Here is a 20,974-nt window from a genome sequence, read left to right as displayed (position 1 = left end):
TGGCCAAGCCTACGTCGTGATACGCGACGGGCTCAGCTAAAGGGCCATCGCGTATCGCGATAGGCCCCAAAATAATGTCTACAAATAGCAGGTTCGGGATCTCATTCAAAACACACCAAAACCTGCTCTCTTTCATCTCACTAACATCTCACTAGCCTTTTATAAGATACCTCGAAGTTCGTGCCAAACCCTTGTTCATTACCTCGATAATCGTGCCCTCGACTCCTCGATACTCATGCTATTTCTCGACGACATTCCAAATAAGAAGGTGGTGCCATGTTGACATCCCGACGATTTCCTCGTAAAACGTGTTGACGTATGGAGGGGTATTGAAGTACATCGTTTTGCGTGCGGTGGTGAAGTATTGATCAAGAAAGGGTTGAAAAAGAGTAAAAGGCGTCGAAGTGCTACTCAATCTTCTAGGGTTATTATAAGCCGACAAAGGTAGGCATAATGCCCGAATAAAATAATAATAAAATATTATAAAAGGCTTAATAACCTAAGTCGAGGTTATATTCGATACCTCGATAAATATAGAAATACATAACAAAGAAAAGAAAAAAAAAGAAAAGAAATATAAATGTATATATATATATGTATATATATGTGTGTGATTATTCTTTGTTATAAATATTATTTAAGTAATAATGAGTATTCTTAAATAATAAAGAAAAGAATACGTTTCTTAAAGAAAAAGAAATGTAGGGTTTTTGTCACACCCTCAAAATCCACTAACGGAGTTTTACCGTCAGAGAGTGTGAACTAACAGGATCGGAATCATCAGTTATAATCAAACCATAAAATAAAGTTTCAAAAACCATGAAAACGTTTACGAGTAATTAAATGCGGAAGCGTAAAAACCTTTAATCAAAAGTTGCGTCACGCAGGACGACTTAAAACCAATGATAACCGTTAAAAATAAGTTTGCATAATAAAAGCGTTTTCAAGCAATGCATGTTCCTAAACCGCGCGCCCGCCTCGGCTACCTGAGAATAACATACTAAAAGTGTCAACACAAGGTTGGTGAGTTCACAAGTTTAAATAAAAATAAAGCGATTAGCGTTTGCGTTCAGCGTGTTGCGTTAAGCGTTTTGCATTACAGCGTTTTGCGTTACAGCGTTTTGCGTTACAACGTTTTGCGTTACAGATAGTGTTACGTCAATTATATATCTATAGGTAGCTAGCCTATAAAGCAAGTATTACTAAGTGTTCGACACCGAATCTGACTCGTTTATTAAGTGCTTTGTCACCAGGTCCTCCAGACCATGGTACGTGTTAGCCAAAATTACACCCGCTCGACTTCCAGTCGAGTTTAGCGTTGGGTGGGGTTTGTCAATCCCAGTAGTACTACTCAACAGTGACTCGCTATTCTAAGTATTTACCGGTTCGATGTGTAGGACTTCAATTGTTTCGTTTGCCACTTAGCCTTTACAAGTGATATATAATTTACTAACAAAATCTTAAATCCGTCAGAGAGTGTGAAACTCACTGTTTGCGAAGAAATTCCCAAATTAAATCACCAAGATGCGCGTCACAGAAAAATTCTCTCTAGCGTTCTAAAACAACAAAGAGATTTTTCTAAGTGTCGGAATATTATCGAGTCTCTAGACCCGGCACATAATACCTATGCACATAACATGTTTCGTGTTTCGTTTGTGAATCGTGTGTGACTTTAACAAGTGTATTTGTGACACATTACATGTGTAAGCAATCATATACGTGTCATGTATTCATAAAGTACATCACTAGAAATCATTGCCCGTAATGGCATTTTGGTAAAATCATGACAATTATCTTGCAATCATTCCCCTCAAGGGTAATTTGGTCAAAACACGATAATAAATTAGCAAGTATCATATTTCATGCATTTTCACAAAACTCAGCAGCTAGTTTCACCGAGACAGAAATTCTACTTAAAAGATTGTACTATTCCACTGATCATAGCATCTCAATTAATTAACCAAGAATCATCACAGAAACATATATGTCTTAGGTTTCCAGAACATATTTTAGTATATTTTTATTCCACATAGTTTTCTCACAATCATCAAATCATTACAGCAAACTCATAACAGTCAAATTCATGCGCAACAGAATGTTATTTGCAATTCCCGTTAAACGAAAAATCCAATAAATGCAAGACCACTTGGGTTAGGTTCCTAAGTCAATAAGTCAACTTCCAGAAGTGGAACCAACCCAATTGGTATCGTAGATCATGAAATATAACATTTACAAAACAACCTAACAGCAGGTCTAACAGCTCAGCTATGCACAACGTTTTTGTAAAATCATAAAAGTTAACTTCTACTTATCCAAAAATTACAAGTTTATATTCTTTAGAAACTAGACTCAACCTAGTTTACGGTAGTATCAATAATCTCAACCAATTTTCAAATTTACACTTCGTTACAGTCACTTAAACATCAAATACACATTCTGTCCAGAAACTGTTTGCATCCAAACTCAACATAATAACAATCTATGAACTATCATGCATTCATATAACCCTCTAGACTTCATAAACACCATCCATGCACATCAATTTCACATTACATACAAGATTAGGGTTTTTGTTTGAACTCAAATCAAAGACACAACAGTCAACATGTTACAATATCAATTCTACTTATCAAATCATTACTCAATCAACAACAATCATATTGATTACATGTATTCATGAAATCGGCAGCTTAGGGTTTCCAATTAACCCAACAAACATCAAAATCAAGTAACAAGGATGTATAGGATAATCAATTATACCTTCCTAGCACCTAGTTCTTCAGTCAAAGGCTTGATTTGATGATTGTATGTGTGTGTATAGTGGACGGCAGCCAAGGAGAGCCAAGGGAGTGGGCTGATCGGTTTTGGTGTGGGGAAGAATAATAATAAGTTAGGGTTTTATTATTAGTATTATTTATAATAATCTATGTTACACTTTGGCCCCTCCACTTCTAAGTATTACTTTTCCTAGCTTAAATTAACTTGTTTACATCTTGAGTTAACGTTTATAACCATGTTATCACATAACACATAAGTCTAACACATAATTATCACATAATTACTGTTTTGACGTTTTTCGTTTATTCATCAATCGTTTGCGTCAACTCGTTTGCGTTTCGGTGCAACTCCCGAAAGACTACACATGTAGTAAGTGTTAAGCGTCATTTAAACCCTAGTTTAAATGTAATGAAGTGTGCGTTATAGATTCAGTGATCTTAAGTTTGAATTGACGGAGTTGAGTTAACGGAGTTAACCTGAAATTGACGATTGTCACATCATTCCCATGTTAAAGAATTTTTGTCCCGAAAATTTGAGTCAAGTCGTGATGAGTGTCTGAAAAAGTAAGAAAAATTTTCAGTTTGTCATATCATCCCCTAGTAGAAAGAAATTTCGTCCCAAAATTTAATTCATACCTCCGGTGATGTCTGACGGTTTGCCGGGTTTCGCGGTTTTCTGTGTTTGGTTAGCCCTTCAAAAAGGTGAGGATACTTTTTCATCATTTGATCCTCGCGTTCCCACGTGAACTCCGGTCCACGTCTCGAGTTCCAACGAACCTTAACGATTGGAATTTTGCTGTGCTTGAGGTACTTGGTTTCCCAATCCAAAACCTCGACTGGTTCCTCAATAAAACGTAACTGTTCATCAACTTGCAGTTCCTCCAAAGGGACTACATGGGTTTCATCAGATAGGCATTTCTTCAAATTGGACACGTGGAATACATTGTGTACGCCACCGAGTTCCGTTGGTAGGTCCAGTCGGTACGCCACCGGACCAATGCGCTCAGTTATCCGGTACGGACCAACATACCGTGGGTTGAGTTTGTTTCGCTTACCCAAGCGAACCACACCTTTCCAAGGTGAGACTTTGAGTAACACTCGATCGTTCACTTGAAATTCGAGAGGTTTTCGGCGCTTGTCGGCGTAACTCTTTTGGCGATCTCGTGCTGCTGCCATGCGATTTCGGATTTGAACAATCTTTTTCGAAGTTTCGAGTACCAGTTCTGGACCAGTGATTTGGCTGTCACCCACCTCTGCCCAGCAGAGTGGTGATCGACACTTCCGTCCGTACAGCGCTTCAAACTGCGCTGCCTTAATACTTGCGTGATAGCTGTTATTATATGAAAATTCTACCAAAGGTAAGTGAGGTTCACAACTTTTTCCGAAATCCAATACGCAGGCACGCAACATATCCTCCAGGGTCTGAATAGTTCGTTCACTTTGCCCATCCGTCTGAGGATGGTATGCTGTGCTCATATCAAGACGGGTGCCTAGCGCGCTTTGCAGCGACTTCCAAAAGTGCGACGTGAAACGAGAATCTCGATCGGAAATGATCGAGACAGGCACTCCGTGTCTAGACACCACTTCTTTCATGTAAACATGAGTTAGTCTTTCCATTCTGTCCGATTCCTTAATCGCTAAGAAGTGTGCAGACTTAGTCAACCGGTCAACGATCACCCAGATGGTATTGCATCCCGTCGGTGTCTTAGGTAAACCCGTAATAAAATCCATTGAGATGTGTTCCCATTTCCACATTGGGAGTTCCGGTTGTTGCAGTAGACCAGATGGTTTCTGGTATTCTATCTTGACTCTGGCACAAGTCAAGCATTTGCTCACGTAGGTGGCAATGTCGACTTTCATGTTCGGCCACCAGTAAAGTGCCTTTAAATCATGATACATTTTATCTGAGCCAGGGTGGATAGAATATCGGGACTTATGTGCTTCGTCCATCACTAGAGTTCTCAACTCTCCGAACCGTGGAACCCAAATCCGGTTCTCAAAATATCGGACCCCGTCCGATCTGGTTTCAAGTTGCTTTCTCATGCCCCGCATGAGTTATGATGTAAGATTATCATCTTTCAAAGCTTCAAGTTGCGCATCGCGAATCTGATCGGGTAAGCTGGCATGAATCGTGAGTTGCAATGCTCTCACCCGTCTGGGTTTATCTGTTTCTTTTCTACTGAGGGCGTCGGCCACCACATTGGCCTTGCCAGGGTGGTACTTGATGGCACAATCATAATCTTTGAGCAGCTCGACCCAACGACGCTGTCGCATGTTCAGCTCCTTCTGATCGTTGATATGCTAGAGACTCTTGTGGTCGGTGTAAATGGTAAACTTGGTACCGTACAAGTAATGTCTCCATATCTTAAGAGCAAACACCACAACTCCAAGTTCCAAATCGTGGGTCGTGTAGTTCTTTTCGTGAACCCGTAGTTTTCGAGAGGCGTAGGCTATAACCTTCTCGAGTTGCATCAGCACACAACCAAGACCTTGTATAGATGCGTCACAGTGTACCTCGAAATTTTCCGTTCCCTCGGGGAGGGCTAGAATAGGGGCGCTGCAGAGTTTGGTTTTCAATAGTTGAAAAGCGGATTCTTGCGCATCACCCCAATTGTACTTAGTACCTTTGTGAGTCAAGCGGTGAGGGGTTGAGCAATCTTTGAAAATCCCTCGATGAAACGCCGGTAGTAGCCGGCTAGTCCTAGGAATTGTCGCACCTCAGTCGGAGTCTTAGGTGCTTCCCAGTTTTTGATGGCCTCTACCTTACCGGGATCGACATGGATACCATTCTCGTTGATCACATGCCCTAAAAAGTGAACCTCGCGAAGCCAAAATTCACACTTCGAGAGTTTAGCATACAGTTGTTCCTTCTTCAATAATTCCAGAATTACCCTTAAGTGTTCTTCGTGGTCAGCTTCGTTCTTGGAGTAGACGAGAATATCATCAATGAAAACAATCACAAACTTGTCGAGGTACGCCTTGCATACTCGGTTCATGAGATCCATAAATACGGCTGGTGCGTTGGTTAAGCCAAAAGGCATAACCGAAAACTCGTAGTGACCATACCGTGTTCTGAAGGCCTTCTTTGAAATATCTTCTTCGCGCACTCTCAGTTGGTGGTAACCGGATCGCAGATCGATCTTCGAGTAGTAACTCGATCCTTGAAGCTGGTCAAACAAATCATCGATTCGGGGTAAAGGATAACGGTTCTTGACCGTCACCTTGTTCAACTCCCGGTAGTCGATACACATGCGGAAAGTCTCGTCTTTCTTTCGGACAAACAAGACAGGGGCTCCCCATGGTGATGAGCTAGGTCGGATAAAACCCTTATCCAACAAATCTTGCAACTGAGTGGACAACTCCTGAAGTTCCGCCGGTGCGAGCCGATACGGGGCTCGTGCTATGGGTGCTGCACCGGGTGTCAACTCGATTTGGAATTCGACTTGACGAATAGGAGGGAGTCCGGGCAAATCCTCCGGGAAAACTTCCGGAAAATCTCGCACAACCGGTATATCTTCAATTCGCTTCTCCTCCGCGGGTTTCTCAACAATCTGCGCCAAAATTGCCGGATGACCCTTTCGTAGGTACTTCTGCGCCTTCATGAGGGTAATGACGCTGGTGGTCATGCCGCTTCTCTCACCTCGGACCGAAATGATCTCGCCGGAAGTGGTAGTAATGTGGACTATCTTGTCGTGACATATAATCTCCGCTCGGTTCTCGGATAACCAGTCCATGCCGACAACGACATCGAAACTACAAAGCGTAAAAGGAATAAGGTCATTATCAAAAACATGACCTGACAGTTTTAACTTACATCCCGCAAGTACATGAGTCGTTACTATAGTCTTACCGCCAGCTAATTCAACAGGAAACTTAGCATCTAACGGAGTTGGAGTTAAGTCTAAGAGTTGGCTAAAGGCTTTCGACACAAAACTCCTATCAGCTCCAGTGTTAAACAATACAGAAGCAAAACAATCGTTCACAGGGAACTTACCAGTCACCACGTGCGGATCATTGCGGGCTTGACCCGACCCAATTACAAACGCTCTTCCTTTGCCATTGCTTCCACCATTACTGCCACTTCCATTACCCCCATTGTTGTCGTTCTGTTTCAGCTTGGGACAATCTTTCCTGAAATGACCTTCCTGCCCACATTCGTAACATCCTTTCGTCGTCATAGGTGGTTTAGGAGCACCCGTTGCCGCAAGGTCTCCTCTACACTCCTTCGCCTGGTGACCCATCTTTCCGCATCTCTGACACTTGACACGGTTACACGGGCCAACATGATGATAATTGCACCTATTGCACTTCGGATATTTCCCAGCATATCCGCTCGAACCCTGCCCGCTACCGTTATTATTGTTGTTGTGACTTTGATTGTTAAAGCTCCGAGTGAATTCGGGCTTACGGTAGTTTTGTTGCGGTGGGAGGTTCGAGGACGAGGATCTGGTGTTGTCAAACTTCCTCTTTCCGCTGCTCGGGTTGCTGTTGCTGTGGTTGTCATTATTCGGGTTGTCACGGGCTTTAGTAGTTGAACCCCTAGGTGGTAACGCACCTTGGGTCACAGCCTGATCCGTCAGTTTGTGAGCTAAACGGATCGCTTGTTGAATCGTGGCTGGTCTGGAAGACGTCACCATGCCCTGAATCTGCGGTGCTAACCCATCAATGTACATTTCAATCCTCTTACTCGGCGGATCCACCATCCGCGGACACATCACAGCCAACTCGTGAGAACGGGTGGTGTAGGCTTCGATTTCTGAGCCCACCATCTTCAGTGACCAAAATTCCGACTCTAACTTTGAAATCTCTTCTCTCGGACAGTACTCCTCTCGCATCATGTTTTTGAACTCCTCCCAGTTCATAGCATTAGCCAGTTCCAATCCAAGGATCTGCACGTTTGAATTCCACCAAGTGAGGGCAGAATCCTCAATTGTTCCAGCAGCAAATTGCACATCTCAAATGCCGACTCGGCCTTCTCAGCCCAACGCAGGAAGCCTGTAGCTCCCTCAGTGCCCTTAAACGTACTGGGCTTGCAGTCAAGGTATTTCTTGAAGGTACACGTTCCGCTTGGACCTCCAGCTTGATTCTGAACGTGTGCGGCTAAAGCGGCCGCCGCGTGGTCGTTCAGCAGAGTTTGGAGTTCTGCTGCAGTCAGGTTGATGTTACCACGTCCGTGTCCAGCGTTTCTTCCAGCCATCTAGGTATTATCATCCCGAGATGTCGTCGCCTGAGGACACGCCCGAGTGTGCCTCTGGCTCAGCCGGTTCTTCCTCCGGTTCCTCCTCGGGATTTTCCTCGGTTTCCCCTTCAGGCTCTGCCTCAGGTTCCGCTGCGTTCTGAGCAAGTTGCATCTGTAAGACATCGCAACGCTCTAAAGCTATCTCGGTTCGGGTCCTTGCTACTTGGAGTTGCTCTTGCAAGTCTATCATCTCGGCTTGCATCTTTCTCATGATCTTCATCTGTTGATCACTAGCCTCTTGCATTTCCTTCATTGCCGCTGCCATGCGGTTAATCTCCTCCTTAGTCTCGGTTCTGTCTTTTAACAGTCCGGAAACGTTCGCTCTCGTATAGCGCATGTAACCCACGTCACGCTCCAAGCATGAAACAACAGCTGCGAGAACTCGCTCTACAGGTTCGGTTATGGGTGGTAGGGTGGCGGAATGGGGGAACTTGTTCTCGATAGACCATACGTCTAATCATGTTAGGGTACCAATCCTAGCTAACGTCGTTTTCGTATATGCCTCCGGATAGGCGGTACCTCTTCGGTGCGGGAGCTTCGAGTTCCGGGACTACTCGGGGTGGCGATGCGGTAGGTAACTGCGGTTCCTTCCCGTGAGCATGCGTCATCGAATCGGATGATGATGAGGGTGGCGTCGACATTCCTACAGGTAAGCCGTGTATGCGCGCGCGTATGAGTGAAAGAGGTAAAGAGATAGGATAACAAAGACTACACAAATCTATGCAGTGCGTATCATTATAACTAATGGGTTGTCGCGGTTATAGTCTAGTATGCATGCAGCTTCTAGTTCACTATAACCAATGGCTCTGATACCAATCTGTCACACTCTCAAAATCCACTAACGGAGTTTTACCGTCAGAGGGTGTGAACTAACAGGATCGGAATCATCAGTTATAATCAAACCATAAAATAAAGTTTCAAAAACCATGAAAACGTTTACGAGTAATTAAATGCGGAAGCGTAAAAACCTTTAATCAAAAGTTGCGTCACGCAGGACGACTTAAAACCAATGATAACCGTTAAAAATAAGTTTGCATAATAAAAGCGTTTTCAAGCAATGCATGTTCCTAAACCGCGCGCCCGCCTCGGCTACCTGAGAATAACATACTAAAAGTGTCAACCAAGGTTGGTGAGTTCACAAGTTTAAATAAAAATATAGTGATTAGCGTTTGCGTTCAGCGTGTTGCGTTAAGCGTTTTGCATTACAGCGTTTTGCGTTACAGCGTTTTGCGTTACAGCGTTTTGCGTTACAGCGTTTTGCGTTACAGATAGTGTTACGTCAATTATATATCTATAGGTAGCTAGCCTATAAAGCAAGTATTACTAAGTGTTCGACACCGAAGCTGACTCGTTTATTAAGTGCCTTGTCACCAGGTCCTCCAGACCATGGTACGTGTTAGCCAAAATTACACCCGCTCGACTTCCAGTCAAGTTTAGCGTTGGGTGGGGTTTGTCAAACCCAGTAGTACTACTCAACAGTGACTCGCTATTCTAAATATTTACCGGTTCGATGTGTAGGACTTCAATTGTTTCGTTTGCCACTTAGCCTTTACAAGTGATATATAATTTACTAACAAAATCTTAAATGCGTTCATCGGAGTATGTTATCTCCCCCAAGTGAAAAGCGTTTAAAACAGTTTAAAAGGGGTAAGTGAAACTCACTGTTTGCGAAGAAATTCCCAAATTAAATCATCAAGATGCGCGTCACAGAAAAACTCTCTCTAGCGTTCTAAAACAACAAAGAAATTTTTCTAAGTGTCGGAATATTATCGAGTCTCTAGACCCGGCACATAATACCTATGCACATAACATGTTTCGTGTTTCGTTTGTGAATCGTGTGTGACTTTAACAAGTGTATTTGTGACACATTACATGTGTAAGCAATCATATACGTGTCATGTATTCATAAAGTACATCACTAGCAATCATTCCCCGTATGGGCATTTTGGTCAAATCATGACAATTATCTTGCAATCATTCCCCTCAAGGGCAATTTGGTCAAAACACGATAATAAATTAGCAAGTATCATATTTCATGCATTTTCACAAAACTCAGCAGCTAGTTTCACCGAGACAGAAATTCTACTTAAAAGATTGTACTATTCCACCGATCATAGCATCTCAATTAATTTACCAAGAATCATCACAGAAGCATATATGTCTTAGGTTTCCAGAACATATTTTTGTATATTTTTATTCCACATAGTTTTCTCACAATCATCAAATCATTACAGCAAACTCATAACAGTCAAATTCATGCGCAACAGAATGTTATTTGCAATTCCCGTTAAACGAAAAATCCAATAAATGCAAGACCACTTGGGTTAGGTTCCTAAGTCAATAAGTCAACTTCCAGAAGTGGAACCAACCCAATTGGTCTCGTAGATCATGAAATATAACATTTACAAAACAACCTAACAGTAGGTCTAACAGCTCAGCTTTGCACAACGTTTTTGTAAAATCATAAAAGTTAACTTCTACTTATCCAAAAATTACAAGTTTATATTCTTTAGAAACTAGACTCAACCTAGTTTACTGTAGTATCAATAATCTCAACCAATTTTCAAATTTACACTTCGTTCAAGTCACTTAAAAATCAAATACACATTCTGTCCAGAAACTGTTTGCATCCAAACTCAACATAATAACAATCTATGAACTATCATGCATTCATATAACCCTCTAGACTCCATAAACACCATCCATGCATATCAATTTCACATTACATACAAGATTAGGGTTTTTGTTTGAACTCAAATCAAAGACACAACAGTCAACATGTTACAATATCAATTCTACTTATCAAATCATTACTCAATCAACAACAATCATATTGATTACATGTATTCATGAAATCGGCAGCTTAGGGTTTCCAATTAACCCAACAAACATCAAAATCAAGTAACAAGGATGTCTAGGATAATCAATTATACCTTCCTAGCACCTAGTTCTTTAATCAAAGGCTTGATTTGATGATTGTATGTGTGTGTATAGTGGACGGCAGCCAAGGAGAGCCAAGGGAGTGGGCTGATCGGTTTTGGTGTGGGGAAGAATAATAATAAGTTAGGGTTTTATTATTAGTATTATTTATAATAATCTATGTTACACTTTGGCCCCTCCACTTCTAAGTATTACTTTTCCTAGATTAAACTAACTTGTTTACATATTGAGTTAACGTTTATAACCATTTTATCACATAACACATAAGTCTAACACATAATTATCACATAATTACTGTTTTGACGTTTTTCGTTTATTCATCAATCGTTTGCGTCAACTCGTTTGCGTTTCGGTGCAACTCCCGAAAGACTACACATGTAGTAAGTGTTAAGCGTCATTTAAACCCTAGTTTAAATGTAATGAAGTGTGCGTTATAGATTCAGTGATCTTAAGTTTGAATTGACGGAGTTGAGTTAACGGAGTTAACCTGAAATTGACGATTGTCACATCATTCCCATGTTAAAGAATTTTCGTCCCGAAAATTTGAGTCAAGTCGTGATGAGTGTCTGAAAAAGTAAGAAAAATTTTCAGTTTGTCATAGTTTTATATTAAACTAAAGGTTTATAATATTACTTTTTAACTAAGGGCTTTAAAGTAAAAGAGATTTTGAACTAAAGGTTTATCGAGGTAAAAATTATAAAACTAAGACTAAAGGTCTTAAGCCGGATTGTATATCCGACTAACAAAAAGTTATACTCGTTATATAGGTGTGAGATAGCAAAAGGGAAAGACCCTCGGACAGTGTTTGAAGCCGATCCCAATCAAAAGGTGAATACGCCCCAACTTTTACAAACTTGTTTTCTAACGAGTCAACTTGTTATATGAAAAACTTTACATGAGACTAAGTGTCTCTAAAAACATTATAAATAAGAGTATAAGCCTAGCCCTCAGGCTGTAGTATACATATGTGGTAATTACGAGGTGGGCACATCGCACCACACTTGGTTATAGTCACGCTCGCCTGTGGGGAGTAATGACCATGTGCATACATACGGGTACTTAACTAAGTCGAACGCTGCGGTGTTTGTTGAGGTATTTAGTGTAGAGACTCGAGTTTATAATGATGTGGTTTTAACTTGATTATTCCTAAGCCAAGATGGGCCGAGACTTACGTGGTCTTGAGGGGTGATTAAGTAAAGAAAAATATTTTTAGCGTCAGCATATTCACCAGCATTCGTTGCTGACGTATTTTCTAACATTTTGCAGGTAATCAAGAATAGGCTTGTGAAGACGAAGTGCTCAAGCATCCGATGGCTCGGATATTTTGTTAAACATAATTATAACAAATGGTGGTTTTGTAAACTTATAAACAAGTAAAACTTAAATGAGACTTGTGTCTCATATTTTGTATTGTAAATATTTATAACTTTAAATCCACATGTTTTATAAAAGTCTTCCGCATTAACCCGTAACTCTGATTTATTTACAATTGTGGTACCAACTGTTGGTCGCACTCCCAGGCCTTAGATGGGGGTGTGACACGCGTTATATATAAACGCTTGAAAAAAAAAGCCAAAACGCCGGGGGGGGGGGGGGTTGTGCCCCCCAGCGTTATGGACCAAAATGCCGGTATAATTCCCCGAGTACACTTGGTCTAATAATTATAAAAGGTAGTTAAATATATTCTTTTTTAACAAATATATAACTTTTATATATTTTTATCTATGTTTTTTTAAATAAATATATAGTGTTACAAAGATCTATTTATTTACTTATACATCGATCATTTAAAGCAAATATATAATTACTAGCTTTAGAGACCGTGTAACACACAAGATGATCAAAATAATTAAGTTACAAATAAATAAATACATAATGTATATAAAAATGTATTACATCTATGCTTGTATTATTATACATAATTGATTTTATTTATATCATAGAATGATTTTTTCAAAAAAAAAGAACTTAATAAAAAAAATAATGCACGTGCAAAAACATACCTAAGAACACTCCATCTATTGAGAATTTATTCCCAGTTTCATATATGTATAATTGAAAGAAATTTGGTTATGAACCAATTTCGAAGAATACTTCTCATATAATAATAGTTTTGAGTTACACTATGAAAAATATTTTGATAAGTTTGAGGGGCTTCTCAACTTTGCCAATTGACAAAAACAAAATAACATGTTAACCCGATCAATTTTGTGAACGTTTTGCTTCATTTGAGCTTAATTTTGTACGACATGCTTAACATACAACATTTTGATCGCTATTCAAGGAAAAATCAATGCTGACACAAATATTTCTAATTTGATAAAAGTTTGAAGCATTGACAGGCCTGGACGTGGCATGTCGAAAGTGTTATGCCATTTTTTTAAAATTTTAATAGTCATGGGAAAATACTCAATGTGCAAAATCCCGAGTATTTTAACTATTTTTAAAAATGTCCTTAAAAATAAATTTGAAACCCAATCACATCTAAAATTCTAACTCATTTGTTTTAACATTTTCAAGTCAAAACTTTGAACCCGTAACAAGTTTGACGATAAATCTATTTGCATTCTCAAAGTTTAAAAAATATTCAAATTACCCCTTTTTACCCGTAACAAACTTGAGCCAAATGTAGTTAATTTGTACCAAACGATCTATTTACCAACTTTTAACCCGTAACAATCAAATTTAAGTTCCACAAAAACTGAAACAATCCATGATAAAAAAAATCAAGAAACTAAATATGATAAACTTTATTATATATGAAAGTGATTGGTATTTACTATCTTTACAATTTAACATATATATGTATAGTTTACTAAATTAACCGAAAAAATAAATAGATAGCTTCAAATCATATAGTTAAAATTTATAAATTTATATGACAATGTACAAAAAAAACCAATAGATAAATGGATTATTTTAAAAATGGATTAACTTTTAAGCATATATTTATAATTTAATGATTAAAAATATTACTTCGTAAACTGAAAACATATTAGAGTTTTTTAATTTTGTTTTTTAATTTACAATCGTCAACAATATACAAAGTATAATATGTTAATGATAACATTTAAAATTATATTCTTTTCAATATATAACAAATACGGTTTGTTGTTGATTTTTGGATTTCACCAAGTATGTTGTGAATATATTCTTACAATGTATAGTTGTATAATATGTAAATATTTATTTTTATAAAAGTGTATAGATATAATATAAATAGAGTTAAAAGAAAAGTGAATAATTTAATCATGTCATAGATATAATATAAATGGAGTGTAAAGGAAAGTGAATAATTCTTGATCTAATACATATATTAGTTTTGGAGGGAAAAATTATGATGATTAACCACAAACTGACACGTGTCTATAATTATTTTACTTTATTATAATATAGGTAGATTACTATAATACAAATAAGAACTTTGGTGCCGCACTTGGCGGCACCATATTGTTCGATAATTTTTTTTAGTTCAGTTACCATAACAAACGTAATGGGAACTGATCAAACATCATTTTATTTTCAGTTCCGGTACTATAACAAATCTGAAAAAAAAACAACCGATTTTACACAAACTCGCGACCTTATTTATAGCCCATGACCAATAAAGCTAGAGTTTTACCAATGCTCAAGTTGGTCCTCCTCAATTTTTATGTTTTTTTTTCGTTTATTAGTTCTGGCACCATAATGTACGTAATCAAAACTGATCGAGAACTTTGGTGCCGCACTTGGCGGCACCATATTGTTCGATAATTGTTTTTAGTTCAGCTACCATAATAAACGTAATGGGAACTGATCAAATGTCATTTTTTTCAGTTCTGGTACCATAACAAATCTGAAAAAAAAACGAGTTTACACAAACTCAAGACCTTATTTACAGCCCATGACAGAAAACGCTCGGGTTTTACCAATGCTCAAGTTTACCAATGCTCAAGCTGGTCCACCTCAATTTTTATGTTTATTAAATATGGTACCGTAATGTATGTAATCAAAACCGATCGAATTCGTGTCAAGTTAACGTACGCCTTAATGCTCAGGACCATAACGCTTGTGTTTTACCACCGCCCGGGTCTGCCAACTAAATAAACATCGTCTTAAATATTTTGTTTTCTTATATGTTAATTTGATGAATTAATTTTTTTGGATTTTAACGCTCAAATTTTACCAATAGTGTCTATATCGTAACGAATGCAGCCGATATTAATCAAATGCGCGTCGGCTCATCGTCGTAACGCTCGGGTTTTACCAACGCCCATGGTTCAACTTTGGGGTTTTGCTAGCTGTCTAGTGCAATGCGCTAGATAAAAAAACTAGTTTGAAATAAAACTGACTATTTACATAACTGACATGTTTTAAATAAAAAGACGAATTTTATATTTTGCCACTCAACTAGAAAAAATGTAAACATATCACCAACATGTCTGTCAAATGCCAACTTAACGACGAATAATGTCGAGGGACGACAATATTTGTATCATAGCTTAAAAGACACTAATAATTATAGCGACAATAACTAATTAATTTATTCAATTTATCGTACACAAGAGTTTCACAAAAACAAAACAAAATTACATCAACCTCAAAACAAAACAATTGCTTTTATCTATTAAACTTAAAGTCCAATTAAATCTTGCATCTTCAATAATCCCAAATAACTACCTGCGATACGCGACAAAATAAATCTGTTAGGCATATCACATGTTGCTATTTGGGATTATGGAAGATACAAGATTTAGTTGGACTTTAATAAAATAAAGACAATTACTTTGTTTTGATTTTGATGTAATGTTTTGAATCATTTTGTTTTTGTGATACTAAAATGTACGATAAATTTAATAAATTAATTAGTTATTGTCACTATAATTATTAGTGTTTTTTGAGCTATGATACAAATATTATCGCGTCCCGGCATGTTTTTCCGTTAGGTTGTGGTGTGACAGATTGGTATCAGAGCCGAAGGCTATAAGATGAGTTGTTAAACTTAACGACCCGGTAGCATGTTTAGGGTACCTATAAGTGTTTATGCGTGTGCGCTACTTGTTTAAATTTTTGTTCATAGCTTAAAAATTAATTGTTTATTTATATTATTGTACACAAGACACACACACGATTCCGAGGTTATGCCTCATTCTCAAAATCATTTTTAAAACCCTAGATTTATTATTTTAATTTGAGAAATTTCTTAAGAATTCCCATGATTTTTAATTTTACTCATATCTTCTTAAGGCTTGAACATACAACGTTTGACACCCTGCGTTTTCACGTTAACCCCGTTATCCCAAAATCCGTTATCTTACACGTAATGCATAACATTTACATGAGTGAGTAACAAGTCACACATGAGTCCGTCTGTATGCGTTGGTGATTAATGCCGAACCGGTTATGTTAATAACTTGTATGACTTAATTGTTACACTATATGTGATTATGTGTTACATACTTTGCCATATTATAATTGGTTATTATAATTCAAAAATGTTTATAGTCGCGCAGCACCACGCGGTGGTTCTAGCCCCGGCTGTGGCGACGTGCGGTGGACGAAAAAATCGTGAAAAATTGTTTAAACCCTATTTTTGAAACCCTAATCACCCCATAACCCTTTCTAGCCGTTTTTGGACGAAAAACGTGAGTTCTTGGGCAATTTTGGTGGCTTGTGGGTGATTAGGAAAATTAGGGTTCATCGAGATCATTGTTTGATCGCTATTTTTAAGTATTCATCGTCTAACTATCGTTTCTTTGATTTTCTCTTGATTTTTGATGTTAAACTCTCATTGAAAATGAAAGTTTTCTGTAATATGAAATATATTTTGTGTGTATGATGATATGTAATTGATATATGATTGATTAGAACCCTAGGTATGTCGTTAACATGATTTTGTTAGGGTTTGGTTGAAATCAGAATTGTTACAGATTCGTACTCTCTTATGGTTTTGTCTCTAACTCGATGATAATGATTATTTATAATAGATTCTTGATTTCATGATGTTCTTCTTTGAGTCTAGTTTCCATAATGTTATAGTTTGTAATTATTGGACCAGTGGATCATGTTTTTTCTTATTTTACAAAACAGGATGTCAAATATGATTCGGGAATATGTTTTCTAACCTAATTTTCAGACACCATAACTTGATATTGACAAAGCCAAATGGGGTTGGTCCACTTCTGGAATTAAATATTATGAGTCTAAAAGAAAACTCAATTGGTTTTCCATTTGGATAAAGCAGGTGAAAGAACAATGAAACTAATTTTTGTTGTGCAATCTGTTAAACAGTTTGTACCTATCTGCAATGATTGAATTATTGTGAGTTTTGTACACATGATAAAAATATAAAAAATATTTTTTGAGAAACCTAATTCATATATGATATCGTGGTAACTTTTGTAGAATTTATTTCTAAGTTTTTCTTAGTGAATAAATTCGTTGGTACATGCTAGAAGCTGTCACGAGAACTAAATGATCATAAGTTAGGTTGTATGATGAATGTTTGGGTGATTTGCCATGGTATGATGTGTGGATACATGTTAGGACTTTTTGGCACAGTTGACATTACTTACTATCACCAACGAGTCATCGGGTCGAGTTTGCGTGTGAGTCCATACGTGGGTCTTAGCCTCATGTGTTGTTGAACACACTCTCATAACTTAACACTTGTACTAGGTAACAACTAACGACTCAAGTGCATTTATTTGGTTTAAGAAAAGCCAATTACACATAAAAACCAGGTGAGTTCATGCTTTTTTCTATTTGTTTTCTGTAGAGAAAACACAAAACTATTTTCGTATACTTGTTTATGAAGAGAAAACATAAAACATTTTCCTTACTTGTTTTCTGGAATGAAAACACAAAACATTTGCCTATACTTATTTTTGGGGAGAAAACACGGGCATACTCACATACTGGTTTTCTAGAGGAAAACGCAACGACGTATTTTGAATTTATGTAGTTTCTTATATATCACAAGTGTATACTAGATGCCCTCATATAACTAAAGTCCTTACATACCTTGGACCGTTAGGAAAGGATCAGGAGGAAATCTAAGTAGTACTACTGGGTTTAACAAACCCCGCCTACTAAAACTCGATTGAAGGTCAGACGGGTGTAAATTGTCCTAACATACATGCGCTAGTGTTTTGTGATAGACCTTGTAATATGGCTTACATACAGTTACCTACCCATGTATATTTGAAAAGTGCTAAATCCACATACACTACTTATACTACGTATACTACTTTTTACTATCAACCATGTGCTGACCCTTAAATATTTATGCTTTCCAGGTTTTTAGATGTGCTAAGGAGTGGGTTGCATTGCATATGTATGGAGTCAAACTTGTCGCATGAACTGTGATTCACATTGTTTGCATTTGATGGGTTGTGCGTGTTTGAAAACATGGTTTATCGTTTTTAAACCGTTTACTTTTAACACTTCCGCAAAACTTTTAAACTGTTTGGTTTGTTTTTGTCAATAAGTTGGATTAAGCTTAAATGGTGTTTTAAATATTTTAAATGATTGCTTGGTATAATGAATGCTCTGGACACTGGTATGTCACACGCGTCACAGTAAAACTCCGTTACTCGAAATTTGAGGGTGTGACATGACGGGTTTTCATAGTAACTAGAAGGGAGAACATTTTGAGTCGGATCTTGGTAAAAAGATTCCAAGAATCAAAGGAAAAATGGTATTCCTTTCTTGGTGATTTTCGAACATGATGCTTGACTTTATAGGTCGAAATGAAACATACGCCATATGAATCACACCCTATGCGTACAATTAAGTGTTATAGACATGTAAGGTAAAAACCTTAAAGGGCCTTGTGTTACTCATTCTCACATAAAGATGTGGTGTATTGCTTACTAATTATCGTACCAAAATGTTTATGTAAGTTGTCAAAGAGTTTGTATATGTTTTTCCCCAAGTTCGTAAAATAGTTAAAAACAAAAAAAAAGGTTGTGAAACTTAATTAGAATGCATGGACTTTGTATGCAAGCAGTTGATGAATCTTGTTATGAGCCGACCAAATAGCGTCATAGATGTAAGGCCCAGTTACCGGTGCCTCACATTCGGATGTTGGATTTACTCATCAACATAGTTCTAATCATCAGAGTTAATAAAAACATACGCGGAATATAAAAACTTTCATGACATTACATTAATCCATAACTTGTCTTAGAATAAACACCTTGTCCTTCAAAATAACATAATATTAAACATAAACGTCTTCCGATGCCAGCCTCTTATTCAATGCCACGTGCTCCCCTCAAGCGAGCTGTCTCATTCTACTCACCTGCGTGCATACTAAAAGCCAGCTACGATGAGTGAGTTCTAGTTAATAACATAACATACTCTACATACATCCATACATACTTCCATTCATACTTTCATAAATCAAATTCTATTTTACTCTATTCTATTTTGCCTCGGATATTATTAGGGTGCGGTCCCTTTTTCTGCCTTGGATATTATTAGGGTCCAGTCCCTTTTTCTGCCTCGGAAGTTATCAGGGTCCGGTCCCTTTTTCTGCCTCGAGATTATTAAAGGGCTCGGTCCCTTTTCTGCCTTGGATATTATTAGGGTCCAGTCCCTTTTCTACCTTTCTATCTCTTACATTCATTCATAACATACATACATATCATTCATAGCTTATACATAACATTATATCTTGACAGCACGTGCAATATCCGAAGTTCGTTCACGTACCGACAAGCCATCATTCTTACCTTTCACATAATCACACAAGACATACACTTATCACTTAGGATAAATGTATTAACAATCACATCGAGTATGCACACAGCCCCGAAAACATAACACATAAATGGGGCTAGAAACTCACCTGAATGCGCTTACGTTCATCGTTAATAGTTATTCCTTCTTGAGCTGTGCACGTCTAACTGTATAATATTTACACGTATCAATTAACTATTACTACTCATATCATATTTTCTATCATTATATAACCCACAACGAACGGGGGTCCGGGGGCAGCGCCCCTGGCAGCAGGGTTCTAGGGGCGGCAGCCCCTAGCGGGGTCCAAGGGGCAGAGCCCCTGGCTGGGGGTCGAGCTGAGCTTAAGTCAGGCCCAATGGGTTCGGTCCCAAGGTCAAACAGAAACAAGGTGGCCGAGAACTCAAGGCAGAGAACCATTGTGTTGACCGAGAACCCAAGTTTGACCAAGAACCCTTGATCGAAAACTCATGTTGACAGAAAACAAGGGTCTGACCGAGAACTCAGGTTTGACCGAAATCCATCCCTGGCCGAAAACACAGGTTGGCCGAGAACTCTTGCTGGCCACCTGTTGACCGAGAACCATGAGGTTTGACCAAGGACCTCAAACTTGGCCGAAAACCCCCAGCTCAGTTCATCCTTCTATCTTTTTCATTTCTATCATAGCCCAGTTAACTGATCTAAGGTTTTAAATCATGAACTTTAACCATTTTTCTTTACCATTCATATTCGTATTAGACCCATTACCACCACAGCTTCGTGATCTATCCCGTTTTAGGCATAAAGCTTGGACCTTTACACATTTAAAACGTTCTAGGCTAGATCTAGGGTTCCTTTGCGAACCGTTTATACCTATGAGACCATTTCATCCATTTTAAGCATCAAGTTTGCTACTTTATGACCTAACTAGACTCGATTCATTCTATGTTTAAGTTTCATGATCATTCGTTCATAAAAACATAAGCTTTCAGATCAAGCACATACCTTTATACGGTTAATAGGTCACGGCTTAGCTTGCTATGAAGTATTAATCTTGTATCTAGCTTGTGTTTAAGGATCTATCAATACGAGGTTTGATTTTTGATTCCGGATATTCGTTCTTGCTTGCGGCCGAAAAGGAAAGGGTTTGTGTGTGGTATGGAGGTGTAGGGAGAATAAGATGGAAAATATGGATGGAAATGAAAAGGATTAGGGTTTAAGGGGTATTTATACTCCCTTAAGCCCATGGACCTAAGGCTCATCTTTCCTTTTTAGTCCATGATTAATTCCATTTAATCTAGCCTACTTATCTTTC

The sequence above is a fragment of the Bidens hawaiensis genome, unplaced genomic scaffold (genome assembly GCF_021521415.1).
Source record: "Bidens hawaiensis isolate Kalapana, Puna unplaced genomic scaffold, B.hawaiensis_p1.1 tig00037577_1, whole genome shotgun sequence".
NCBI lineage: Eukaryota > Viridiplantae > Streptophyta > Magnoliopsida > Asterales > Asteraceae > Bidens > Bidens hawaiensis.
This window is presented reverse-complemented; position numbering follows the sequence as displayed.